This window comes from Oryctolagus cuniculus, chromosome 4 (genome assembly GCF_051225735.1).
Source record: "Oryctolagus cuniculus isolate XC-2025 breed Fujian yellow rabbit chromosome 4, ASM5122573v1, whole genome shotgun sequence".
Classification (NCBI taxonomy): domain Eukaryota; kingdom Metazoa; phylum Chordata; class Mammalia; order Lagomorpha; family Leporidae; genus Oryctolagus; species Oryctolagus cuniculus.
The window spans coordinates 131,211,555-131,238,639 of NC_142870.1; the positions used below are offsets into that span (position 1 = coordinate 131,211,555).

General features: G+C 51.5%; 1 long non-coding RNA gene across 2 annotated transcripts in view; it reads right to left on the reverse strand.

The window, feature by feature from the left end:
• Positions 1 to 473: 473 nt before the first annotated feature.
• The window catches only part of LOC138849368 (uncharacterized), a 42,606-nt gene continuing 15,994 nt past the window's right edge, over positions 474 to 27,085 (reverse strand). Inside the window, exon 2 of one of the 2 annotated variants that reach the window (XR_011388138.2) lies at positions 474 to 2,063. This is a non-coding gene — a long non-coding RNA (uncharacterized LOC138849368). Of the gene's footprint in view, positions 2,064 to 13,825; positions 17,153 to 27,085 lie in introns of those variants that run through there. The other variant, XR_011388139.2, reaches the window with a different exon arrangement.

Sequence of the window (27,085 nt, forward strand, 5' to 3'; positions counted from 1 at the left end):
TTCACTTTTAGTGTTTTGCTATTGCAAAAAAAAATTTGCCACAATGAACTTCTATTTTTGTCCATGTATTTTACAACTTCTCTAAGATGTCTGGAAGCAAAAGTGTTGGATTTACAGAAATGCACATTTTTCATTTTGAAAAGTTTCCCATCAATATGTTAGTGTTAGTGGGGATACCTGTTTCCCCGTTTTCTCCTTGATCTTTCATCGTTTTTTATATTTACATTTTTTTTGTTACTAGCCAGGCTGTGCACTCTTACGTATGGCTTTTTCGTCTATTTCTTTCATAGGTTGCCTGTTTATACTCTGTGTTCATTTTCCACTTACCCGACCATTTCCCTTTTCAATTTGTGGAAGTGTTAAAACCCATTTATTCATCACCCAGTTTCAAGGTTATCCCTCACAGCCCATACGTTCTCCTATCTACATTTACCCCAGGCAAGATTATTTTGAAGCAAATCACCAACATATTATTTCATTTGCTAGTATTTTATTCAGTAAATCTAAAAGATCAAAAGTCTCACAATGTCATCAACACTTATAAGAAGAAAGATAATTCTCTTAACATCAACAGATATCCGGAGTTCATATTTCCTCTATGAGCTCTTACATGTCAGAAATAATTACCTTATTAGCATCAAATATCCAGGGCTTAAATTTCCTCTGTCATCTCATAAATCTGTTTTAAGAATTTGCTTTCATCAGGATCCAAATAAGGTCCATAACTTTTAATTGGTTAATGTGCTTTTTAAGTATCTTTTAATTTATAGATTCTCCCATTTGTTGAAGAATTCTAGTTATTTCTATCCTGGTTTTCCACAGCCTGAATTTTGCTGATGACATCGAACTTGTATCATTTAACCTGTTCCGGTGGAGGGTATATTTCTCACACACCTGTAGGTAGCTGCAAGGCGTGAGCAGATCCAGGGTTGATGTTTTGTCTGGGATACTGGCAAGATTGTCTTGTGTACTTTCAACAAGGCCGCCGAATTCTCCGCATCCTTCTGTGAGGTCGGCAGCCATGACCGACTGTCTCTCCCGGTACACGCAGGAAACTGAAGCCACACAGCAGCACAGCTAGGGGAAGTTTAACGTAAGTATTGACAAGATAGGATATGAGAAGACGAAGACGTCAGGAGACCTCTAGCTGGTACCCTATACCTGGGGAGGGTACTCAAGAAAAATAAACCGGGAAGTGGGTTCTCCCGAGGCTGGGGTTCCGACTTAGCCAGAAGAAGCGAGACGGACGCACGCCGAGAGCGCGGCTGAGCCCACCGGGCTGCCCTGCCGGAGCTGGCTCACCGCGACCAGGATGGCCCAAAAGAGACCAGTGGGTGTTTGAGCGCTGAGGCTGGTGGGCGGGGTCTCGCGTGTGCAGAATGAGCCTGTCGAGCTGCATTCACACTGGAAGGACGTCATTATCCCGGGTGTAGACCCACGGTGCTGGAGGGCAGCGCCCGGGAGGCGCTGGGGCTCCACTGCAGGTATGAGGCCCGGCGTGCACCGTGACCCCATCACAAGGGCTGGGTCCCTGCAGTCATTGACGGACTGCGGGTCCTACCCACGTGCTGGAGCTGATCAGACCTACAAGCTGATGCCCCGCTTGTGCACTGCTGACAGATTCTTCATTCTTAGTAAGAACAAAGCCGAAGATTCTGGAACCAGGAAGAAAAGCCCCTTTCAGCGGGCAGTGTCCCGCCAGCGCCCTCTACTGACAGAGCTTGCCATCGTGCCCATAGCAGAGGAGAAACGCTTCGAGTTCAGTCCATTTTCTCAGAGCAGGTACTGAAGGGTGGGTTTGGGGGCTGGAGAGAGAGAATTGATAACTGACCTAATGATCAGTGGCTGGGTCCGGTAGTTATGAGGGTTGCCAAAAGGTGATGTTCAAAACGTGTCCATCTTCAAACACTTTGGTTGTCCTGAGACGATGCACACACAAACCTGGCCCCAGAGCCAGCCTTGCGACAGAGGATTAAGCCACTGCTTGCAATGCCTGCATCCCGTAATGAGTTCCTCTTGGAGACCCACCTGCTCCACTTCCCTTCCAGCTCCTTCCAATGTGCCTGGGAAAGGAGCAGAGGATGACCTGAGTACATGGGTCCCTGCCACCCGCATGGGAGCCCTGGATGGAGTTCTGGGTTCCTGACATCAGCCCATGCCAGCCCCAGCCACTGCAGCCATTTAGGGAATGAACTAGCGAATGGAAGCTCTCCCTATGTCTCTCCCTCTCTCTCTGCCACCCTACCTTTCACATAAATAAATCCTTAAAGCAGAACACAACCTGGCTCCTACCCCATTGCCACCATTTTCCATCTTCTCACCTATTTGAGAGCACTAAGATTCCAGCCCGTTTTGCTCCTTCACCTTGTCTTTAGTTGTAGGTCTGATCTGAACTCTCTCTCCTTCCGGCCCCCTGGCTGCCCCTTTCTCCTTTTCTCTCTGGCCCAGTGCCTGACTTCAGATCACAAGTATTTTCTTAGTGCTTCCTGCCTCTTCCCTGCCCATCACTTCCCTGAACAGAACTGGGGGGTGGGGGAGGGTGGAGAATTTAGCATTCACGTCTCACGCCGTCCTCACACACACTGTTTGCAAAGGGCATGAGGAGGGCCCGGTTGCCAGGGGTTTGTAGATGCGCAGCCTCAGGTGTGGGGAGGTGAAACGAGTTTTTCCAGGTCATCCACTGGTGACAGAAGAGCCGGGAGTGGAGCCTGAGGCTGCCCACCGCTGAGTCACGTGTGCTGGCTTGCCCGGCAGGACTCACCGTCTTCTGCTTGTTTCTGTTCTGTGACTTCCAGCTCATGCCTCCTGGCTTCCCACCAGTGCCCTGTTTTCTTCTGGAATTCCAGGACACTAAAAGCATTTATCACGGGGTGGGCATTTGGCCTGGCGGCTCAGATGCCTGCATTGCCTAGCAGAGGGCCTGGGTTCGAGTCTGCACTCTGCTCTCCAGATGAGCTTCCTGCTATTGCACACCCTGGGAGGCAGTAGGTCATAGCCCCCAGGGGCTGAGTCCCTGACACTCGTGTGGGAGACGTGGAGCCTGGTCCAGCTCTGGGTCTCCTGGGTGTTTGGGGACTGAACCGGTGGATAGGAGCTCACTCTCTGTCTGCCCCTCCTAGCCACCACCCCCTACCCCCCGGCCCCGGCTCTTTTTCCTGCCTCTCAAATTAAAATAAATAAATAACTTTGGTAAATGATCTTCCCACTGCCTCCTCCTGGCCTCACGCCTGGAATCTGCGTTTCTCCTGCAGGATTGCCTCCTGCAACATGCAGGCAAGAGCTCCACGTGGAGGCTGGGATTTCTCCTGGGACCCTTGCCTGACGCCACCGACCCGCACTGAGTTCCGTATGCCTCCTTGCAGCTGAGGTCCTCTGGTCTCAGATGGAAGGGTGGGACACCCCAGCGCTGTCTAGTTTTGAAGATAGCTCTTTCCGCCTCCCCCCATCACCCGCCCTCCCCACCCGCCCCTGCATACCCCAGGGAAGGAAGCCCTAGGTGAGGATTCCTCTTCCCAGAGGCAGTGATGCCGCTCAGGGGGCTGCAAGAAGAAAATAAACAGCTGCAGGCCTGGCCCTGAGGCTCAGCTGGCTCCCGGCAGTCTCCACTTCCGGAAACCTGGAGCCAGCTGTGATGTCGGGACCCCCGCAGCTGTCCTGAGACGGCTGAAAATCACACTGGAATCTCCCCTCCCTCTCTTCCTTCTCCAGCGGATGCTTCTTCCTCCTGCAAGCCTCCTGCCACTTTCCCTCCCTTGGGAATCATCCCCTATGCGGCCCCCCCACACCCCCAGCGCCCCCCAATCTTCCTGAGCCCCCTCCCCTCCATTCCTTCCCCTTGGTCCAGGGGCCTCTCGCTTCCTCTCTTTCCTTCCTCCTCCCCAAGCTTTCCCGGCAAAATCAAACAACCGAACAAAAGAACGGGGAGCAAGTAAACAGCTGCCTGCCGCACTTGGACGTCCCTGGGAAGCGGCCTCCTTCACCTCCATTGAGAGCGAACCTCTGGGTTTCAAAGGGTTTGGCCCTCGTTCAAGGCCGGTGGCAGTGGCCCCGAGTCATTGTGTGGAGATGAAGGGAAAATGCAGGCGGCTGCTATTTTTAGATGCAATTGTGTTTCTGGAAAAGGCTGTACATCACACACTAGGAAAGCCTGAGAGCGTGAAGGCTGTTGTCCTTGGCTGTGGTGGCCATGGCGGAAATCCTCGACTCGGTGTACAGAGGACAGAGGCCAGGGAGGGGAGACTGGTGTGGAAGGAGCAAAGGAGGGGGTCGGGAAGGTGGGGACGCCAGGGGGAGGTGATCTGAGACTGTAAGTGAAAGCCAGGACGCCCGCTGGAGCCCCATCACCGGACGGAACCAGGCCCAAAGAAACCCGACGACTTTGTGAAAGTGGCTGTCCAAACGGGGTCGAGGAGGGCGGGGCCTCCTCCGTCAGCTTGTGCTGTTTGTTGAGAGACTGCTCCAGGCAGAAGTGCATGTCCTGCAGTCCTGCTCACTCCAGTTGGAGTCCTTGCTGCTCCAATGCCGTTCCAGCTCTCTGCATGGCCTGGGAAAGCAGTAGAAGATGGCCCAAGTCCTTGGGCCCCTGCACCCACGTGGGAGACCCGGAGGAAGCTCCTGGCTCCTGGCTTTGGATCGGTGCAGCTCCAGCCGTTGCAGCCATCTGGGGCGTGAACCAGCAGATGGAAGACCTCTCTCTCTGCCTCTCTGTGTAACTTTGACTTTCAAATAAGTAAATAAATCTTTAAAAAAGAAAAGAAAAACAGAGTGACAGAGAGAGAGAGAGAGAGATCTGGTTCACTCCCCAAATGCCTGCAACAGTTGGGGCTGGGCCAGGGGGAGGCCAGGAGGCGGGAACTCCATCCTGGTCTCCGGAGAGGGTGGCAGGTGCCCCGAGCATTTGGGCCACCCTCGCTGCCTTCCCACGTGCACTGGTTCTGTACATCAAGCAATACTGTCACTGGCTGCCCAAGATCTCACCCTCGGCTCCGTCAGCCACAGCCGGGGGGCCCCACAGGCCAAGGCCCCCAGGTTGTCTTTCTGCCTGGCTTTGCACTGGGACCGTTACAGCTCCTGAGAAGGATCATATCAGCTCTCTGCCTGTGCCCAAAAAGAATCTCCCCGTGGACAAAGAGAGCGAGCAAAGCAGACGTTTTATTGAAAGCAAGGTGCCTCCTGTTCAGCAGCCAGGAGGCAGGCTCCAAAGGAGGAGTTGCTCATGGGAGTTTGTGAGCAAAGGCTCTTGGGTCACACAGAATGGCGCCAGAAAGGGCGTGTCACCCTTTGGCTACTTTAATGGGGTTGAAATGATGTCCAGTAAGCAGGGCAGAAAATGCCGTGAAAATCCACACCTTTGATTGGTCTGGGCAGGTAAGGGTTAACAACCAATCAGGAAGACAGGGACTGAGGCCAGGTTGCTGGGGTCAAGGGCACATTGCGGGGGTCTGGGCTGTCTATCTCCAATAACAGCTGGCTCTTCCCTCCTCCTGCCAGAGGAAGCCACCCAGCCTCCCAGGGAACTTACCGAGGGGCCGCTCACGCCTCTACCTTCTCAGGGACCACATGAGATCCGGGGCCTCCCCTAGGCCTACTGCCATTCTTGGCCTACAAGAGGCAGCCTGAGTCACGAGCGAGCGCCCCAGGTCGCCAAGCGTGTCCTTTCTGCTCCTGCGGATGCCACCGGCCCAAGACCCATCACCATTCCTGTCCTACCAGTTCCTGCTGGACTGGACTCACCAGCCAGGCTCTCTGGCTATTTCCATGGATAATCCCCTTCCTCCCGTGCGTCCTGGGGATGTGCCTGTGATTACTGGTCTAGCAGCGAGAGAGGGCGGATCCTCAGGGCAGCAAGCACCCAGCTGGGGGAGGGCTTTGTCTAACCAGGAGAAGGCAGTGGCCAGTGGCCTGGTGGCCCACTGCTGCCAGTCCGGGGGTCTTGGGTATCTGGGGTTGAAGGTGCCCTTGAGTGTCAGGGTCCTACTCCTGTCTTAACAAGGCCTGCACTTCCCTGCGGGAGGCCTACCAGAGCTGTGAATTCCATTTCCTGTCCAGGGGAGTGTAAGTGCTGCTGTGCAAGCAATCTGGCTCTCTCATTGTCTTCGTTCCAGGCTTTCAACCACAGCTGACAGCAGCTCACCAACTCGAGTCTCTGGCCAGCTGTCCCTGGTACAGGGGGAAAGGTTGCCTAAGCGGCTGGGGCTCCCTCCAGCAGAGTCATCTTTAGTCACTGCTTAGGGAGTCTTAGAGAACTTAGCTGCAGGGCGAATCAGAAGACAAACGGACTAGCTGTTTCAAAACTCCACTGGACACCAGTGGTGGGGGCTTGTGAGGGAGCCATTGCCCCAGGGGCCGCCTCCCACAGCAGCTGTCCTAGGTTAGGGCCAGGAAGACTTGAGTGGTGGTGGTTCATACGTGAACGGATTCCAGGAAGCCCTGGTGGAGGCGAAGGAGGGTAGGAAGCCAACCAAAGGGTGTGTTGTCAAGCAGGGGCCCTGGCAGGTCTCTCTTGGGCTTAATCCCCCTGGGAAACATGGAAACACTCTAGAACATTCCTCCGGGTTATCAGCTGCCCTGAGGGATGAGGAAGTTGGTGTATTTATCCACTCACCCTTACCTTACCCTTACCTGCCATTGCCCGAGGGCGGTCACAGGCAGCAGTAACCCAAGAGAAAAAGCTTGGGTTCACATAAGTAGCCATTGGTATTTAGATATGGGCTGGGCATTGTTAGCCTCTGCCACAACCCTGTATGGTACGGGTACCACGGAACAGAGCTAAGCGTCACCCATCATGGGTGTTGAAAAGACAGAGAGGGAGGGAGGGAGGAAAAAAGGGAGGAGGGAGGATGGAAGGGAAGAAGGGAGGAAGGGAAGGAGGGAGGGAAAGTCCCGAGCAGACTCGGCCCAAATAGGGACAAGGCTTAGAAGGTCGTTGGGGAAAGAGAGCTGTGGAGGAGGCCCAGTGACCTTGGTGTTGGAGCTGTGGGTCCGCACCAAGTTCAGGAACTGTGGTTTCAGCTGGGGAGTTGCACGCCTGCTGCCCAGTGGGAAGTCTCTAGCCTGTTCCCACCATGATGCCCAGGGGAGTGGCCCATGGAAAAGTGAACCTGCAAACCGATTCCTGTGGGTTAACCCTATATCCTCCATAACAGTGCTTTTTTTTTTTTTATTTGACAGATAGACAGTGAGAGAGAGATAGAGAGCATAACAGTGCTTTCACCCCAGAGAAGACCCAGGAAAGGTGGGAATTTAAGTCACAGGCCTTAGGAAAGTCGTTTTGGATACGATTTTTTGTAAGAACCCCCTCAAAATACTATATTGAACATATACTAAAAAGAGAGGTTTCTAAAAAAATGGAATTAAAAGATGAATTTATTTTTGTGCCAATTTGCTTTTGAATTCCATGCATAGTTTTCCATATTAACCCATTTCCATGAACCTTTTGAAGATCTTTCACACAGAAAATCCTAACAGCACCAGTTTGCATCTGCGCGGGGTTTTCAGAGCATTGCGCACCATTCAGTTGGATCGAGCCTCCTAACAGGCAAAGGCGGGGTTTCTGTGCCATTTTACAGATGTGATGAAAGATGGAGAGAAAGATGGGAAGGCTCAGTCCCAGCCCTTCTGAGCCCCGTCCACACCGTCTGTGGGAGACCGCAGCTGGGCAGCAGGAGCACGCCGCTACATCCGGGCATCCCCAGTGCTGGCAGGTGCCCAGGGCTGGGTATCTGCAGGTGCAGCAGATGCGTCTCCCCGGGCAGTCATGGGAAGCGGCGCATCAGTCTCCATCATGTCAGCCAGGCTCTCCTTGTCTCTCCTCTTGCCTGTGCTCACACGCAGCACAGACTTGCAAGGACACACACTTTCAAGCACTCCACACGTGTGTGCGTTCTCCCCCAGGCTGTGTGTGTGTCTCTCACACCTCTACTCTTGTCTCTCACGTACTGTGTCTCTCACAGTCTCCCTCTCTCTCTCCAATGCTATAGGCTACACCCTTTTGACGCCTCTTGGAAATCCTCACACCCCTGATATCTGAGGAGTGACAGGGCTTTGGAGGCAGGAGGAAGGATCCTAAGGTCTCCCCACCTTGGCAGAGCTGGCACTCCTCGGCCGCCCGGGATCTCCGCTCCCCTGGAAGAGGTGGCAGTGACCTGGCAGCACCACAAGAGGGAGCCGGCGGCGCGGTGAGCCCGCTCTGAAAGAGCCGTCAGTTTCAGGCAGGACCCCCGGAGGCTCAGCGGCGCCCGCAAAAGGAACCGGGCAGAGAGCCCAAGGAGCGGAGCAGGGGCACCGCAGGCCCAGAACGCAATGAGGAGAACCCGTAGTGTGGAGTAAAACCGAGAGGGGATAGCATTTTAATTCATCACATTCCGTACGAAAAATAATGGGTGGTGCACTTTCATCTTTTGTTTTGCCTTGGTCTGAATTTGGGAGGGGGCAAGCCAACTTCATTTTCCATAATTAAAGAGCATGAACATATATTAGAAACCAGTAGGGGAAATAGAACAATCTAACAAAACAATGGAAAAATCCCCAGCCCTATGGCGTCCTGGGCTTTTGGCTCCGTGCCTGTGGCCGCCACACCTCCACACGCGCACTCATGGCCCATGTCACCTTTTACATCATCTTTCTCCTATGAAGTTTAATTGTCCCACTGAGCATGCTACCTTTACCCTGTAAATGAATAGAGATGAATTAATAGCAGAGTGGCCATATTTTGCAGTGATCTAGACTGAAGCTGATAAGATGTCATTTCCCGGGCTGGAGCTGTAGCCCAGTGGGTTAAGCCACTTGTCTGCAATGCCGGCATCCCATGTGGGCACTTCCAATCCAGCTCCCTGCTAATGCATCTGGGAAAGCAGCGGAAGATGGCTCTCCATGTTCCCACATGGGAGACCTGGAGAAAGCTCCTGGCTCATGGCTTCGGCCTGGCCCAGCCTTGGCTGCTTCAGCCATCTGGGGAGTGAACCAGAGGATGGAAGATCTCTCTCTCTCTCTCTCTCTCTCTCTCTCTCTCTCTCTCCGTGTGTGTGTGTGTGTGTAACTCTTTCAAATAAATAAATGAATCTTTCTTAAAAATGTCATTTCCTCTTCTTGAAGGTAACTCCTAAATGATGGCATCCACGAGCTGTGAAGTTCCCTGAACTTCATTTAAAACAATAGTCATGCCGGTGCTGCAGCTCAATAGGCTAATCCTCTGCCTTGCGGCGCCGGCACACCAGGTTCTAGTCCCGGTCGGGGCGCCAGATTCTGTCCCGGTTGCCACTCTTCCAGGCCAGCTCTCTGCTATGGCCCGGGAGTGCAGTGGAGGATGGCCCAAGTCCTTGGGCCCTGCACCCGCATAGGAGACCAGGAGAAGCACCTGGCTCCTGCCTTCGGATCAGCGTGGTGCGCTGGCTGCAGCGCACCGGCGGAGGCGGCCATTGGAGGGTGAACCAACGGCAAAGGAAGACCTTTGTCTCTGTCTCTCTCTCTCTCTCACTGTCCACTCTGCCTGTAAAAAAAAAAAAATAGTCAGACTATTTTAGCTGCCTTCATGGAGTTTCCACGAGGAGGGTTTGTGTTGTATGTCCTGGGAGGCATGGCTGTGAAGCAATGAGAATGCTTTTAATTAAACATCTCAGACCTCATCTATCGAATTGACACTTTTCCTGCAAACCACGGGAACCGAAGTGATTCTTACAGGCATACTCAAGGCATTTGTCCTAGGAAATCACCCTCTGAGTCCATTTAGGAAAAATACAACAGTAGCAGAAATCAATTTCTGTCATGCCTCTTTGGAACGCCAAATGTTATTAGCTATGTTAAAGTGTCTTTGATTCATTTGAACTTAGCTGGGGCCGATGCAGAGCTTTTCTGGAAATTAATTCCCCCTTGGAGGGTGAGGGTTCCCCACTCCATTAGAGAGGCCACGGTGCCAGGGAGGAGTGAGGGACGGCAGCACAGGCTGCCGGGACTGCCAGGGACTGCAGCTTTCTGGGGAGGGAGGAGGTTGCTGCTCTCGGGCTTTGGCTGCCCTGGTGATGTGGCGAGAACTGCCTGGGCACAGGCTCCGCTCCCTGTCTGTGTCACCCAAAGCTGGGGCTGAACTGGTTTGTGCCTGGGGAAAGGGGCTCTGGGCCTTCCCAACCTTGTGAAAATCCCAGAGCCACACAAAGGGCTGATGTCTGTGTAAAAAAAAAAACCAGGTCCAAAGGGCTGGCCTGGGAGGCACCTGCGGTCGTCCTTCTGGAAAGATTGTGGGAAAATTCATTGCATTTGCCTTCATAGGTGACGGATTTGCTTGAAATATCCAGATACATCTTTTAATATTTTAAGTGAGCAGCTTGAGTGTGCTAATTTGTTTGGGCCTTCCGTTTCATGGGTGAAATGACTGCTGGCAACAATTCCTCAAGGCTTTCGAACGAGAGCTCTTCAAGGTTTGGGTAGTCACAGTCACCGGCTCTGTTTGCATTGGAGGGTGATAAACATTTTAAGACCAGTTTTACAGTCGCTCAGAAATTGACAACATTTGAAATTATAATGAGAGAGAGGACAACTGTTCTTCCTCCTCTAACAAAGGAGATGCTGATGTTTCCTGTGAGGAAGGGAATGGGTTTCATGTCCAGTGGGTCATTTCAGATTACGTACATTCGGGGCTGCCTAGTGATGTTTCTTTCCTTTCTTTCATCTTCTTTTTTTAAAAATATTTATTTGTTTATTTATTTGAAAGGCAGAGGTAGAGAGAGAGAGAGAGAGAGACAGAGAGGTCTTCTATCTGCTGATTCACTCCCCAAGTGGCCACAACAGCAGGAGCTGGGCCAGGCTGAAACCGGGAGCCAGAAGCTTCATCCTGGTCTCCCACGTGGGTGCAGGGGCCCAAGCAATTGGGCCATCTTCCACTGCTTTCCCAGGAGCATTAGCAGGGAGCTAGATTGGAAGTGGAACAGCCAGGACTTGAACCAGCGCCCTTATGCAATGGCTGCAAATGGCAGCATAACCTGCTACGCCACAGCGCCGGCCCTATAGTGACCACGTTTAGAAGGTGACCCCTTAAGAGGATAACGGAGATGGAGAACTCTGGTGTCACCCAGTGACATGCTTTGGTGATGGTGGTGTAAACAAAGCGACTGTGCTGTCAGCGGGGACAGGACCCAGTACCGGGTGCTGACAATGGGTTACTAGCTTATGGTACTAGCTGGGTTACTAGCTTATGCATTTACCAGATTACACTTATTCTCGTCATTTCACAGTGCCCTCCTTCCACATGCCTGTGAGAGAAAGTGACCTGCCAAACAGCTTTAGACAGGCCCCTCAGGAGGCATTCCACAGACACACCATGTCCACCTGCCAGCACCACGCTGAAGACTTCCTGGTGCCACAGAGGTCAAGGTGGGCAGTAGAGACGCTGGCGTACCTGTCTTTCTATGTATTCCTCTTTTTTTTTTTCTTTTTTTGGACAGGCAGAGTGGACAGCGAGAGAGCAGAGAGAAAGGTCTTCTTTTCCATTGGTTCACCCTCCAATGGCCGCCGCGGCCAGCATGCTGCAGCCGGCGCACCGCGCTGATCTGAAGCCAGGAGCCAGGTGCCAGGTTCCAGGAGCCAGGTGCTTCTCCCGGTCTCCCATGCGGGTGCAGGGCCCAAGCACTTGGGCCATCCTCCACTGCACTCCCGGGCCACAGCAGAGAGCTGGACAGGAAGAGGGGCAACCGGGACAGAAGCCACTGCTGGAGAATTCTGCTGAATTGCAGAAGCACTGTTTATTGCCCAAGTCAATCAGCATGACAGTAGTATTATGAGTGGGCGATTTCTAAGCTTAACCAGTGGTGGCTTTCCACCTCTCTTGTGTTTATAAACTGCCCCCGCAGTAATTTGTGTGACTAATTACCAAAACATGGCAGCTTGAAATAACAAATACTGATCATCCCATAGTTCCTGTGCATCGGGACTCAAAGGTGGCTCAGCTGGGCATCCCTGGCTGACCATCTCCTGGGAGGCTGCTGTGGAGCCGCGGGCTGGGAGCTGTGTCCGTAATGAAGACTCCGCCCGGGAGTGTTGTCTTCGGAGCTCACTCACGTAGTTGCTGGCTTTAGCTCCCGAGGCTGCGGCCCTCGCATTCTGGCCGGCTTTTGACTGGTGTCTTCCCTACGTTCCTGGCCATACGATTCTTTCCTTAGGACAGCTGGCTTCCCCCCAGGTCTAAGCGAGAAGAAACAGCGAAAGTCCCCAAGATAGAAGCGATTAGATTCATAACCTCATACACAAATGTCTTTTACTTCCGTTTTCCCCAGAACTTTTCCAAGCACCCTTGTGTTTCTCAGAAGTGGGACATGAAGTCCAGCCGACATGGCCAGGGCAGGCCCTACCCACCACGCATCAAACACCCGCCCTTGCTCCCCTCTCTGAGGCCCGTGAGTGGTTTCTCCATTCCTCTCCGACAGGAGAGTGACTTGATTCTTGCCAGCATCTTCATGCTTGTCACGGATAGAGCCACACCCTGCTCCCCCACTTCCTGCTGAAGTAGGAAGTCGTATGTTAAGGGCGGGGACTGGGTCCAATGGTACCGTCTGGGAAGCGGGTCTGGCGGCAGCTCCTGAGGTCACTGCGGGCTTGCTGTTAATGGGCGGCTCTCAGGCGTGTGGCCTGGCTTCTCTCTCTGCTTCCCGGCTCACCGTGTGATAGCCACCTCGTGCTCGGTTTGCCACGGCCAGAAGCCAGACGAATGGGGCATCCTGGTCCCAAGTTGTGAACCTCCAAACTGTGAGCCGTGGGGCCTTTCCCTTCCCTAGAAACTCCTCTCGGGCATGGGAACTTGTGTTCTGTCTCACCCACCCCACGGCTTTCTTGCAGATGCTCCCGCGTTGCCTCCATGAACCTGCCTGGTGGCAAGGCGGTGGGGTGACCCAGGTGGGCAGGAGCACAGTGTGGGGGAAATGCAGCCACCTTCGTGTTCTCTGGAGCCACCCTTAGGCCACAAGGTGCATTGCAGGAGGGTTTGGGCCTTGATGTCGTTTTTCCGGCTCACCAGGGTAGCCTGCCTACTATGCCACCAGCTGTCTGGAACAGAGACTGCACAAAAGCCAGAGACTATGCCCAACTTGAAGGGTCCCTCTTCTTGGGATGACGGTGAGCTTTAAGGGGGAAAGGTCCGTGGAAGGAACTGGAAGCCTGCTCCTCTCCCCTCTCCCACCCCCACAGCACTGAGGCTTGGCGGAGGTCCCATGCACAGCTAAATTTAGATCAGTGTCCTGGCCAGGCTGTCAGCCCGTGTCTCTTCCACAAAGCAGGTGTGGTGTGGCACTCCCTGAACTGGCCCTCTCTGTACCACCTCTGTCCCAGCCCTGTCCCCCAATAGTGAATTGAGGTCAGGTGTCCTGGCTCCCTTCTTGTAGCCCAAGTCAGCACTGGTGTTCTCACCTTAGACTCCAGTGTGGCCGGAAGAATGGACATAAGGGGGCGCTGCAATGCTTGCTGCTGGCTGCAGTAAGAGGAGCGGGTGCAGGTAAACTTAGGCGGGCCGCTCACTGCACGGTGCAGCCTGCCGTGTTCTCCCCAGGGGTCACGATGTTTTCCTACCCCTCCTCCACCTTCCTAGCTTTCCCCTCTTCCCTCCCCTCTCCTGCCCCATTCCTCCCCAAAGCTGTCTTCTCCTTGGGGGCTTCACAGCCTCCCATCTGAAAGGAGACGTCCTCCCACGCGGCGGGTCCCCTGGTGTCCTCCCTGCCATGCCCCCACCCCCGCACCCCCCCACCGCTGGTCCCCGCCACTTGTCTGACCCCGTGTGGGGGCTGTGGGGCAGTGGAACATGAATGGCGCATCTTGGGGAGAAAAGCAACAGCATGAAGAGGCAGGATGTGTGCGTTTTCTTTACTGGAGGAGAGTTGCTGGCTTCTGGGTGGAGCAGGTGGGGAGGGAGTGGAGTTTAGTCTCCTAAATGACCTTTCTGTCTCCTCCGTACATTGGAATATTAGGCAGCTGGAAAGGAGTGAAGGCTGGATGCTTGCTACAACACGGATGGGCTTTGAAAACGTAACACCAAGTGAGATGAGCCACTCACAAAGGGACAAACATTGCACGATTCCACTCACACGAAATACAGAGCACAGGCACATTCAGAGAGACAGAAAGTAGGTCTGCGGTGACCAGGGGCTGGAGGAGGCAGCGGCGGGAAGTTAGTGTTCCTGCTCAGGTTGCTGCAAAACCTTTGGAAATGGACCCTGGTGAAGGTTGCACCGCACTGTGCATCTGTTTAATGCCTCCGAATACACCCTTATTGGTGGTTAAAGTGGCAAACTTAACCACAATGAAAAAGTAAAAATAAAAAAAAAAAAAAAACCAAGAACAAAGCTGCAAGGGGCAGGTATGTGAACATAGGCTCTGGCGGTGGAGAGACAGAGGTCGGGTTTTGGGGGTCATTTCCCAGGAGTGTGGCCATGACACCTTGGAAATGTCTGGAACACTCCTGGAGCCTTGGTTGTCTCACCCAGGGGGCAGCTCATACACAGGCCCGGCAAGCCCTGCCCCTCAGGTGTGCTAAGGGCCAGCGAATAGGGTGAAGTGGCAACCCCACGATACGGCTACTAACCAGCCGGCTGTGAGTTAGCAGAGAAGATCATGTGGAGTGAGTCTCTGAAGAAGGCAAAGGACTGGACACTCCCCTCTGTCTAGAACAGAGCAAGCTACCCACCAGGGGCTGGGGGTGTCCGGATGCTGAGAGCTGCCTGGGACAGCGGGGAATCGAGGGCCTGAGTTCCTGGTCTGGAGAGCTGAATCCTGATTGGAGGCAGCTCTTGTCCTTGCTGGGCCTGCCGGGGAAGACACAGTCAGCAAACATGGGCATTGACCTTTGACACTGGACTCCTGCCCAGGGACCTGGACACAATGAATTTGTGTGGTTCTAAGCCACAGAACTCATGCTAATTTGTTATGTGGCAATCTTAAGTTAATACTCTCTTTTCCATCTCAAAATAAAATTCATAGGCAACATAATCTTCTTATACACATACTTTAAAAACATCAATGCAATGCTTTACCTGTGATAAGGAGAAGTAAAAGGACAGAGATTATATCCACCACATACACATTTCAGAGAGTAAGTACCCAGGCATGATCCCAGCAGCAAATGTATGAAACAGCCTGACGTTTGCACCTGCACATAGCACCAGCAGAAATGTCACAGGCACAAACACTCACTGACCCAGCATCTCAAACACCTCACACACAGGTGATTTTTTTCCAAACTAGTGAACAATTCCTGGTGAAATTCCGTAGAAAACAAAACACACTCTTTCGTCTATTTGTATGCTGGTCATATTCCCCAAAGTGTTCCTATAACTTACAACTTCATGAAAAATATTTTGCTTCAGGTTTTATATGCAAATAATTATAATAACATTGAGGTTTGTCCATTGTCACCGTCATCCAGGATGCAGAAAACACACGGTCAGGGGTCCACCTACGAAAGGCTGGAAGCCTCCTTCCTTGTCCTGGTAAACTCCACAGTTTCCGCCCAGATTTCCAACATGAGCCCCCGGGGTGGGTGCTGCTGGCTAGCGGCAGCGGTATTCATACATCCTGGTGCCCCTCCCCGCCTGCTCTCTCTGTCTTTGGGGAATGTTACAGTGAAAAAAGGTACACTGCCAAACATTTCAGCCGCCTCCAGTGGAGGTCCTTTTGTTTGGCAAGATGGCAATGCTGAAATTAAAACACAAAGCCCCCAGTGGCGATGGCAGAGAAACAAGCCCTGCAGGGTCCCTGGCCTTGCACCTTGCAGGCAGCGTCCCAGCCGGAGGGCGGAGGCAAAGCTGTGAGACACGCCCACTCCCCACAAACCCTCCCCTCCCCCAATTCTCAGGCCACCCGCGCAGCGTGAAGCTCTGAAAGCCAGAGGAAGCTGCCTGGCTTCGGATTTCTGTGGCTGATGGCGCTGCTGAGGACAAGGTCACACCGGCCGTTCCCAAGCTGATACTGGACGAGGCTCCGACGCCGCTGGTTTCTTCTGCTGCCCCCACAGGTGGAAGGGTGAATTGCAGCGTGTTTCCCAGCGCCGTGGTGCTAGGCGCTGGTAGCCAGCACCGGGATCTCAAATGTGGCCCAGAAGCGTGACTGCTCCCACTTGCTACATGTAGGGGGGAGCTTCCCATCACGGAAGGAAGGTCGTTGGGCCCAACGTGGACCCTCAAAACAGCATTCACTCATCTTTCTGTGAGAGACTCTGAATGAGAACCGCTCAGAGGTTAACCGGCTTCCCAGCACCTGCCAGCGAAGCCTCTGTCAGCGTCCCTCTGGGAACCCCAGCTTCCTCGGCGCCTCTGCAGGGCGGCTGGGACTAAGCAGCTCCCAGCGAACTCAGCGGCTCCTTCAGCACGGGAAGCCTCAGGGTCCTGAGCTGTTGTTTAGCTGCGGTTAGAGGAAGCCGGGGCAAGAATCTTCACTGCTTGCCCGGGGCACCCGGATCAATTCCCTCTTGGGACAGAGCGCCTCGGCATTACTGTCGATTGGATTCTGACGTGGCGGGTACCGCTGCTTTCTCGGCATGACCTTGTCCTGAAGAGGGGGCAGCATGCAGCTGCTCCTGCTCCGTGCGGGTCCCCAGTCCGCACCTGCCGCTTCTCCCTGGTTTCCGGACTGGCTCTTCTGCAGCCTGCTTACAAGGGAACATTTCTGCTGCAAGGCAGGACTGGCCAGGGCCCTACTTTAGACACAGACAAATCTCACAATCTCACAGCATCTTTTTTTTTTTTTCTTGTCTTGTCCAGAAAGCAAGAGGGGTTGAAGATTTGTTGGGCAGCAGTTCCCTTGCTGAGCAAGTCCTTTCCCCAGAGGATGGAGATGTGCAAGCGACATTTCTGTTCCTATTAGCACCACCCAGAAAAAGAGCAACTCCAGGAGTGTGGACGCTGTGACACGAACGCAGAGCAAGACAATTGGGAATGTAGGCTTCGGGACTCACACGATGGTCTGACCGTGTCGGCTCCACTTCCCTCCTGGAGCCACCCTGTGTTCCTTAGTCCCCAGATACAGTGAGGACGTGGCATCATACAGCTCTTAGCACTACGGCACTAGGTGGCATCATTTTTTTTCTTTCATCGTTATCGAACAGTGGTAGGTCTTCTAATTAAGAGTCATGGATTTCCTAAGGAGCTACAAATAGACAAGGCAGCCACAGAGATGAATTACCCTGAAATTTACAAGTGAAAGTGTGATGAGAATGGGTAGCAAAATGAATTGCATTTCAGAAAGCCTCCAGGTCTTTTTAGATTTATTTTATTTATTTATTTGGAATGCAGAGGGTGACACACACACACACACACACACACACCTTCCATGCACTGTTTCATTCTCCAAATGCCCATGCAGGCAAGACTCGGCCAGGCCAAACCAGGAGCCCAGAACTCCATCCTGATTTCCTATGTGGGTGACAGGGACCCAAATACTTGAGACATCATCTGCTGCCTTCCAACGCACATTAGCAGGCAGCTAGATTGGAAGCAGAGTAGCTGGGACTCAAACCAGCCCTCCAATATGGGATGCGGGCATCAGAAGTGGTTGTTTAGCCTGCTGTGCCACAGCACTGCCCTAGAAAGTATCCAGATATTAAAATACAGTGGTTTTTCAGGACTCTGGGCACAGATTACTATGAAGCAGCAGTGAACAACGCTGGCACTACTGACTTTCCAGGCAGCCCTGTGGTGTGGAGGCGTCCTGTGCCTTCTAGAATGTTCAGCAGCATCCCTGGCCTCTATTCGCTGGTGGTTTTTCTCTTCAGCTCAAATCATGACCTTAAAAAATGCCTTCAGATACCGTCAAAAGTCCTCCTGAAGGCAAAGTCCCTCTCAATTGACAGTCATTAACATAAAGTGTTACATTCAATTTTGAAACCGTGTTTTAAGAGGGTAACAACCAAGCTGGAAAAATATTCCCCAAGAAAGGCAATGGTTGCATTTAAGCATTTATTGAATGTGGACATCATACAAAGCACAGAGAGCATTTAAAAGCAAGGTCCTTGGGCTTCAAGTGTTCATTAAATGCCCCTCATTCAACTCGGGGTTCCATAATAGTCTTCAATTACTTGAAGAGCTCTTGATTGAAGATGGACTAGACCACAGGCACAGAGCTGGCGGGGAGGTAGATTTCAGGACATAACGAAAGCTTTGCTTTTAATTGCTCTTTAAAATAAAACATAACTTTGCTGTTCAAAGTGAAAAAAAACAAGAGCTTCCCTCCTTCACTCCAACTCGCTCTGCAGGGATAACCACAGCTAATAGGGGGAGATTTTCTAGGTCCCCTCGGGTAAAATGGGTTAATGAGGGAATGGTCACAAAAGTCCTACCTCTCCAGGCATTTGAGGCCACGTGGCAATGGCTGAGCCAAAGGCTCCCCGCCTGCCCCACGCCTCTCTCGTTGGCCTCTCTCACTCTAGGGAGAGTCTATAGCACGTTGGTTCCCAGACTTCATTTTCTTTTGTTGTGAACATTTTCTAACCTCCACAGAAGGAGAGAATAATTAAAAACAAAGCAGCCGGCCGGCGCCGCGGCTCACTAGGCTAATCCTCCGCCTAGCAGCACCGGCACACAGGGTTCTAGTCCCGGTCGGGGCGCCGGATTCTCTCCCGGTTGCCCCTCTTCCAGGCCAGCTGTCTGCTGTGGCCAGGGAGTGCAGTGGAGGATGGCCCAGGTGCTTGGGCCCTGCACCCCATGGGAGACCAGGAAAAGCACCTGGCTCCTGGCTCCTGCCATCGGATCAGCGCAGTGCGCCGGCCGCAGCGCGCCAGCCGCGGCGGCCATTGGAGGGTGAACCAACGGCAAAAGGAAGACCTTTCTCTCTGTCTCTCTCTCTCACTGTCCACTCTGCCTGTCAAAAACAAACAAACAAAAAAAAAACCAAAGCAGCCATGGTCCCAGTACCCAGATGTAACCATTGTCAAGATCTTGCCACATTTATCTCATTGATCCTTTTTCTTTTTACCCCGAAGTATTTTTTTTAAGATTTTTATTTATTTATTTGACAGAGTTACAGACAGTGAGAGAGAGAGAGAGAGAGAGAGAGAGAAAGGTCTTCTCTCCGTTGGTTCACTCCCCAAATGGCCGCCACAGCTGGAGCTACGCCAATCCGAAACCAGGAGCCAGGAGCTTCTCTCCTGGTCTACCATCAGGGTGCAGGGCCCAAGCACTTGGGCCATCCTCCACTGCACTCCCGGGCCACAGCAGAGAGCTGGACTGGAAGAGGGGCATCTGGGGCTAGAACCAGGTGCCCATATGGGATGCAGGGGCTGCAGGCGGAGGATTAACCTAGTGTGCCACCACGCCGACCCCATACCCCGAAGTATTTTAAAACAGATTCCAGGCAGCATGCTATTTCACTCCCATGTACTTCAGTGCGCTTCTCGAAAATATATAGAATTCCTAGACTGTGATGCTTTCAAACCCAAGGATGGACGCTGAAGGATGGAGTGGAAAGAACAGGAGGAGGAGGGGCAAGAGGTACAGAAGGGGTAGGAACAGGTGGGGAGGAGAGGGGAGAGGAGAAGAAGGGAGGGGTGAGGAGGGGAGGGGAAAGGAGGAGAGGGGAAAGGTGGGAAGAGGAGAGGGGAGGGATGGGAAGGGGAGGGGAGGGGAGGGGATGGAGGGGCTGCCAAAATCTAAACCATCAAGGCTGGGAGAGAGCAAATCAGCTGGGGGTTGGGAATAAGAAGGGAATTTGGGGTGGGCTAGATGAGAAGTGGTGAGACTCCAAGGTTCATTACAACAGGAAGGAGAGACAAGGGGATACTGGGAAGATTATAAAGGATCAGATTTGATCACCCACAGACTCTTCAAAAGACTTGAGTGAAGGCTGAATTTTAAAAATCTGATTTTTGATAAATGTTAAAAATATGACTCTAGGGGACGGTGCTGTGTGTAGAGGGTAAAGCCACTGCCTGCAGTGCCACCATCCTATATGGGCATTGGAAGCACATTTTGAAACTGTATTGCTAGTTCGAGTCCCGGCTGTGCTACTTCCTATACAGCTCTCTGCTATGGCCTGGGAAAGCAGTAGAAGATGGCCCAAGTCCTTGGGCCCCTGCACCTGCGTGAGAGACCCAGAAGAAGCTCCTGGCTCCTGGCTTCGGATAGGCACAGCTCTGGCTATTGTGGTCAATTGGGGAGTGAACCAGTAGATGGAAGACTTATCTCTCTCTCTCTCTTTCTCTCTCTCTCTCTCTGCTTCTTCTCTCTCTGTGTGACTCTGACTTTCAAATAGATAAATAAATCTTTAAAAAATATATATGACTCTAGGAGTAGGTATTTTCTTGGGTGGTTAAGATGCCCATGTCCTGGAACAAAGTACCCAGGTTCAATACCTGGTTCTGGCTCCTGATACCAGCTTTCTGCTCATGCAGAGCCTGGAAGCCAGCAGTGATGGCTCAAGCAGGTGGAGCCCTGCACTTCCATGGGAGACCTGAATTGAGTTCCGGGCTCCTGGCTTCCAACTGGCCTAGCCTTGACCATCATGGGCATTTTTGAGAGTGAACTAGTGAATGGAAGATTTATCTTTGTTGTCTCTGTCTTTCAAAAAATATTAACTTTACTCTGAGTTTGAACCATGTAAGACGTAGCTCCAATGAGGTTCATATACATTAAACGTGTTAGTTTGTCTTAGGAAGAAAATGGAACACGTGATTTTGACTCCATATTGTAGCCATGGTAGAATGTTTTTTACAGACCCCCTCAGCGTGGTCCAGGCTTTTCTGTAAGTGCTGCACGTGGACCATCCATTTTTTTCAATCCACAGCTTTATGCTACAGGGACTATGATTATCCCTGTTTTATATACGGGGGAATTTTGGCTTAAAGAGATTGTAATATCTTGCCCAAAGTCACTGTGGTTTAGACCCAGGTTTTGAACTTGAATATAAGAGCTGGTGTTATCACACAGCTGGTAAGGCTGCCACCTGTGGTGCCAGCATCCCAAGTGGGCGCCGGTTAGTGTCTCAGCTGTTCCATTTCCAAACCAGCTCCCTGTTAAATGGACTGGGAAAAGCAGCAGGGGATGCCCCAAGTGCTTGGGCCCCTGCAATCCATGTGGGAGACCTGGAAGAAGCTCCTGGCTCTTGGCTTTGGCCTTGCCCAGTGCTAGCTGCTGTGGCCATCTGGGGAGTAAATCAGCAGGTGGACGATCTCTCCCTCTGTCTTTCCCTCTGTCTCTGTAACTCTGCCTTTCAAGTAAGTGAATAAATCTAAAAAAAAATCAAGTCTATCTGTCTCCTTCCAAGTGCGATTCTCAACCATTCCACCACACTAGCTGTGCTGCAAGTAGAATTGTGGTTGGAAGTTTCCAAGCAATGTTCTGTTGGAAACAGCCCCTCTACAAGTCCTTCATTGCTTTCTTGGCATTCCAAAGGGGTTTCCACGTCTATCAATAGCTGTAAACAAGCAAACTGTCTTTGGGAGCATAAAACCATTGAGGTGAACTCCCTGCTCATGGACAAGATGAGCTGGAAGGAGACCAAGGGATTAGGAGCAGGAACTCAGACAAACCTGGCATTGAATCCTGCTCTTGTCCTTAAAGGCTCTGGGACCTCAGAGAAATCACATCACCTCCAGTTTGTGCCTGGGCAAAGCACTGTTACTGCATTGTTACCAGGGTTGGTGATATGAAAGTCAGTGAGGGAAGAATGAAATAGTTTATAAGCAAGGAAGCCACATGGCAAGGCAGCAGTGTCAAGTCTCAGTGTGGACCGGTGTTGCTGGCCATTTGTCCTGTCTGTACTGAGAAGCCTTCAGCTTGTGTCCGACAAAATTTAAGTCATGGTTCCTAAAGAGTGTCTCTGCTTTTGATGTCACCCTTTGGGCTGGCCTTTGTGGGTGGAAAGCACTTGCTGGCATGTGGAGGTGTGGCTGGGTAGGGTGGCGTGGAGCTAGAATCAGCCACCAACAAAACAGCACCTTCGTTGAGGTTGGTAAGTGTCAAGGATGGATACTACCTCCCTTGCTATCGTCCAACACTATGAAAGATGGCCAGGGCCCCTTCATTGCACACAGGGGGACCAGTTGTGAGGATGAGACTTTCAGTATTCAAGTTAGGACCACCCAGGGCAAGGTGGGATGAGCTGGTCATTCTTCTTGCACAGCTCCGGGGTGATCTTTCCAAGCTCCGGGCGAATGATACGTACTTGCCTGGGACACTGTGTAACTATATACTAGCTCCAAAAAGGCTCGTTATAAAAAATCTTTCTGGTTAAAGTTAAAATAATTACAAACCGTTTGTATTCTTAATGGTTAACTCCAAGTACCTCCACTAATGAGAAAGGGCTAGAGAAATAAATAACAAAGTTATTTGATCTCTAGTTGGAGAAAAGGTCAATCTTTTTGGCTTTAAAACTAACTAATAAAATTATTTGGTTTCCATTTGAAGAATAAAGCCAATTTCCTTCCCTCAACCTCTTATTCCCTCAGCTGTTTTATCTCCTCAATGTTTTCACACTTACGGAAAAGGTAAAACAGTAGAACCGACAACTCCCTAGGTTCTACTGAGTTTTTAAAGTTTGTTAACATATTGCCATATTTGCATTTCCTCTCTTTGGCTTGCACTCTCTGTATACAAGGATGCTTTTTAAAACTCACAGAAAATATAATTAAAAGGTAAGTTTATTTGTGTTCAAAAATTTTGAAAATCATGCATAGTTTTTTTATTTTATTTTTATTTTTTGACAGGCAGAGTGGACAGTGAGAGAGAGAGACAGAGAGAAAGGTCTTCCTTTGCCGTTGGTTCACCCTCCAATGGCCGCCGCGGCAGGTGTGCTGCGCTGATCCGAAGGCAGGAGCCAGGTGCGTCTCCTGGTCTCCTATGCGGGTGCAGGGCCCAAGCACTTGGGCCATCCTCCACTGCACTCCCTGGCCACAGCAGAGAGCTGGCCTGGAAGAGGGGCAACCGGGACAGAATCAGGCGCCCCGACCGGGACTAGAACCCGGTGTGCCGGCACCGCAAGGTGGAGGATTAGTCTATTGAGCCACAGGGCCAGCCCATACATAGTTTTTTCACAACATGCCTTTCTCGTGAATGTTTGGGAGACCCCTCTGTACTGATATGTGTATATATTTCATGTTTGCTCTGCCTCCCTCCTTCCTTCCCTCGTTCTTTCTGTTTAGGCTCATGAGTTCTTTCTTCCCATGCATGAACTCAGGTTTACGTATTCTTCTTCTCGTTGATTTGAAAGTAAGTTGCAGACATGAGAGTTCACTCCTGAGTGCCTCAGCATTCCTCCAACTGCCATAATTGTACTTACGAAAGAAAAGATTCCATACAATCGTCCAATGTTATTTTTTTCCAGTTGTACCCAAACTGATGCCTTTCAATGAAAAAGATGACATTGTCACTCAGTGATGTATTGCATCTTTGCCCACTCCCTTTAGGTCTTTATCTTCGACAGCCTGTTGGTAAGGCAAGGCTGCGTTCACTGCTGACTGTGCTGAGGAGCGCTCTGACGGAGGCTGACGGCGTCTCCGGCTGGGAAGGCAGATGGACACTCACTGATGTTTCTGAAGTCTGATTGAGGTGCGAGGCTAGAGCGAAATTAGTTTGTAATCTGTAAGTCCTGTATTCAATAGCTTCAGGATGAAAGTTTTGCTTCTCTAGATGTTGGCTCTAATCCAAAGAATTAACCTGGGCCTGGTCTAACCCTGGCTTTGTGTGTTTTTCTACCTGGACTCCATCCAGGGTGGAAGACAAAAGAAGAGGAAGACTAACTCTGCTAGGCCTCTCCACCAGCTGGTCATCTCCACCAGCACTGAACTAAGAGGTATAGATGGGACAGACACTACGTTTTCCACATTGTTTCCCTTTACCTCTGTAGATTATTTCCTACACATAATAAATGTTGCGCAGACCATCCATAGAAACCTCTAGTAGACTTTGTAATTAGGCATGTGAAATTCTTCAGGATTGGCTGCAAGGACCTAACACCCATCTGTTATCATTTAGCTGGCGCCAATGTAAACTCAAAGTGACAGTGGCCTAAGCAAATCTGCACACAATGTCAAATTCAGGAGCCAGTCTTGGGGTCTTATGAAGGCTTCACCTTGTTACCAGGGAATTAGCTCCTGTTTCTCTATGCCCCCATCCTTAGCACTGGCTTTCATCCTCACTGTGGCCACGTGACCACAGATGGCAGCTGCAATTCCAGCCATCACGTCTGCTTTCCAGGCAACAAGAGCAAAAGGGAAGGGCGAAAGGGCATGCTTCCTAACGGAGTCTACCTTCTCTAAGAAGCTTCTTGGAAATCCCACCTATCAGTTACTTCTCATGGACTACCCCAGTTGTAAGGGGGTCTGGGAATTGTGGTCTTAGTTGCTCTGAATAAAGCCAGGTTTCAGTTAGTGAGGAGAAAGGGGAGAATGCAGGTTGGAGGGCCACCTGGCAGCCGATCATACCAGTGCATGGCAGGATCCCTAAGGGAGCCGAGGCAGGAGGCAGTCAGGCCCCTCGGGAGACAAGAGCCTGAAGCTGGAGGCTCTTGGGTACTCAAGGTGCCCCACTGGGGTCTCCTCCTGGGGCTCTCTGGTTTCTCAGCACAGCTTCCTCCTACTTCTTTTCTTTAGCCTGGCCCTTGGCGTCTCTTTGTACAAGGTCAAGATGGCCACTCCCTGCACACACACATACACACACACACATACCCAGTTCTCAAGGTCTCTGATCACGGAAACTGGTAGAAAGTGCAGAGCTCCTCGGACTTCTGCTTCCCCCACTTCCAACTGCTCCTGGTCACGGAGCCTCTTGGTGCAAACACGTCCTCTGTGTGTGTGCCTGGTGTGTCTGCGAGTGTCAGGGTAGCAGGAGTTATTCTCAAAAGGGCACTCCTCAGCCAGAGGAGGCTCTCTGCTCTAAGCAGACAGAAAGTAGTAAAATAAGCCTCCACTTACAAAAGCATAGGTAACCAGAAAGCTCAAGAAGTTAAAAAACAAGTGCCCCAGACAAGGAAATCATCAAGGCCCTGTCAGACCCTGAATCGCGACATCAAGAAAATGATAGGTTCAGGCCTCTATCATTCTTAAGTGCTTTCTGTATCATTTGGAATCTATAAAAACAACAAAACCCCCTGTCATTTATTTCTGGGCTGGGTGGGGATACCCAGCTACCCAGAATAGTCCATCCTGGGCCTGCCAAACAAACAGGGTTTACCGTCTTTCCTGGAGCCTGGAACGGTTTTCGGGCAAACAGACTCCACATTTCTATGAGTTTTCAGATGCTGAGTACCAGCCAACTCCACCCCACCAAGGGTAATTGTTGACAGCTGTGTCTTGAAAAGCGTTTCTTTTGTTGCTCATCCTGCTGAGTGAGCTGAATGGCTTCATTAACATTTAGGCCGTGGTGCCCGTTCAAGTGCTTGGGAGGTATTTGGATTTCAGATGAGGGTTTTTTTTTTTTTTTTTTTTTAAAGTCTTGTTCCAAACATGACAAGCCTCCATTTTGGTAATGAGTTTTTGTGTGTTTGGGTGCTATTGAGAGTTGATTTGCTTCTTTGTTCATTTGTCATGCAAAGACGTACAGAAATGATTGTTACCAGTTGACCTAGTTATTAAGCCTTTTACATTTGTAAAGGGCTAATTTCAAACCGGTCCTTACAGTAGTGATGTCTGTTGGTGCTTCAGTGCCTAAGAAGATAGCGCCAGCTCCAATGGGGGCTAGGCAGGGGAATGGGGAAGGAGAAGCTGCAGAGGCTCCCCTAAGCCACCCCAACCAAAGGTCCAATTTCAGCAAAGGACAGTGAACTTGCTATGACAGTTCAATCAACGTAAATCCTTCCGCCTACCTTCCAGGGAGATTTGCACACAGAACCATTTCTCTCTAGGGAGTCAGACGCTCTAGCAGCAACCAGGAGCAGAAGAATTCCTGTGACAATCCCTTAAAGCTTCCAGAACTCCCTCTCTTGCTTTCTAACAGGATCTCGGTGCCTCTGAGGGTGACAACAGCATGGGTCTTCTCCCTTGCACCTAGAGGAGAAGTCTGGGACCCTAATCCTGCACATAAACTGCAAGGGGAAGTCACTGCACGAAGCCTTCGGAAAACTTCTCAAGGAACTCAGGTGTGCCTGACAGCCTGCGGGGCCTTGTCCCTGCCCTGCCTCGCCCTTGTATCTTCTTACTGTCCAAAACACTGCTGCGATGGCTGGAGATGCCGGTGGGGTTCTTGTCTTCGTGCAAGAAGACTTCAGGGGTGAGACAGAGAGCAGTGGGAAGAAAAAAGGCAAGGTTTTATGGGGTGGGGCATCGGTGAGAAAGGATGAGCCCCTCTCTAGACAAGCTGGGAGAGAGCGCCCAGTCACTCAGACTGGGGAAAGCAAGGCTCCATGGTCACATGGAGAGAACGCACCTGGCAGGCCAGGAAGGTGGCTCAGCAGAGAGCTGAGAGCTGAGAGCTGAGAGCGCAGTCTTTGCTCAGACTGGGGTTTTTAAGGGGATGGGTCCAGTTCTTCCCCCGGTTTCTCTTTCCCCTCCAGGACAAAGAGAATTCCTCCCAGCTTTTACTACTCAATGCTATCAGATGGGGTTGCCCACCTGGCACTGGGCAGAGAAGCTTCCCTTAGGGTGCCTGCCTGGGTGGAAGGATGCAATGGATTTATTGCTCCATGTTATCAGGCCTAGGGGAAGGGCTGAGACCACCCCCTGAAAGTTACCGGGGTCTGGGCAGGACTTTGCAGAGTAGATACCATGCCGCCTCCAAGGTGAGCTCCTGCAGATGCTGCTGCATCGCTCTCAGGCCCCTCTCGCACACACATAGGCTACTTTCTAACTTCCTGCCTAGCAGAGGTGCATTGGTCATCCAGGGAGGGCATGGAGCAGGATGATGGAAGGAGCCTGAGCCCTGACGTCAGCTCAACCACAGCTACCACTTCTGATTGCCCAGCTCTGGGCTTTTCTGGTTGAGATACCAAATAGGGTTTTCTGTTATTTGCAGCAAACGTATTTTAATTGAACTCTGTGTATTGGCACAGAGAGGGCTTTTTGTTTGTTTCAGACTGGAGTGAATTCTGGTTATCTCTTACTGTACAAGAAGTGACTCCCAGTGTTACTTAAGGTAACACTGATTGTATTACATCTCTCGGCCTTGGGGTCAGGGATTCAGGCAGCCTCATT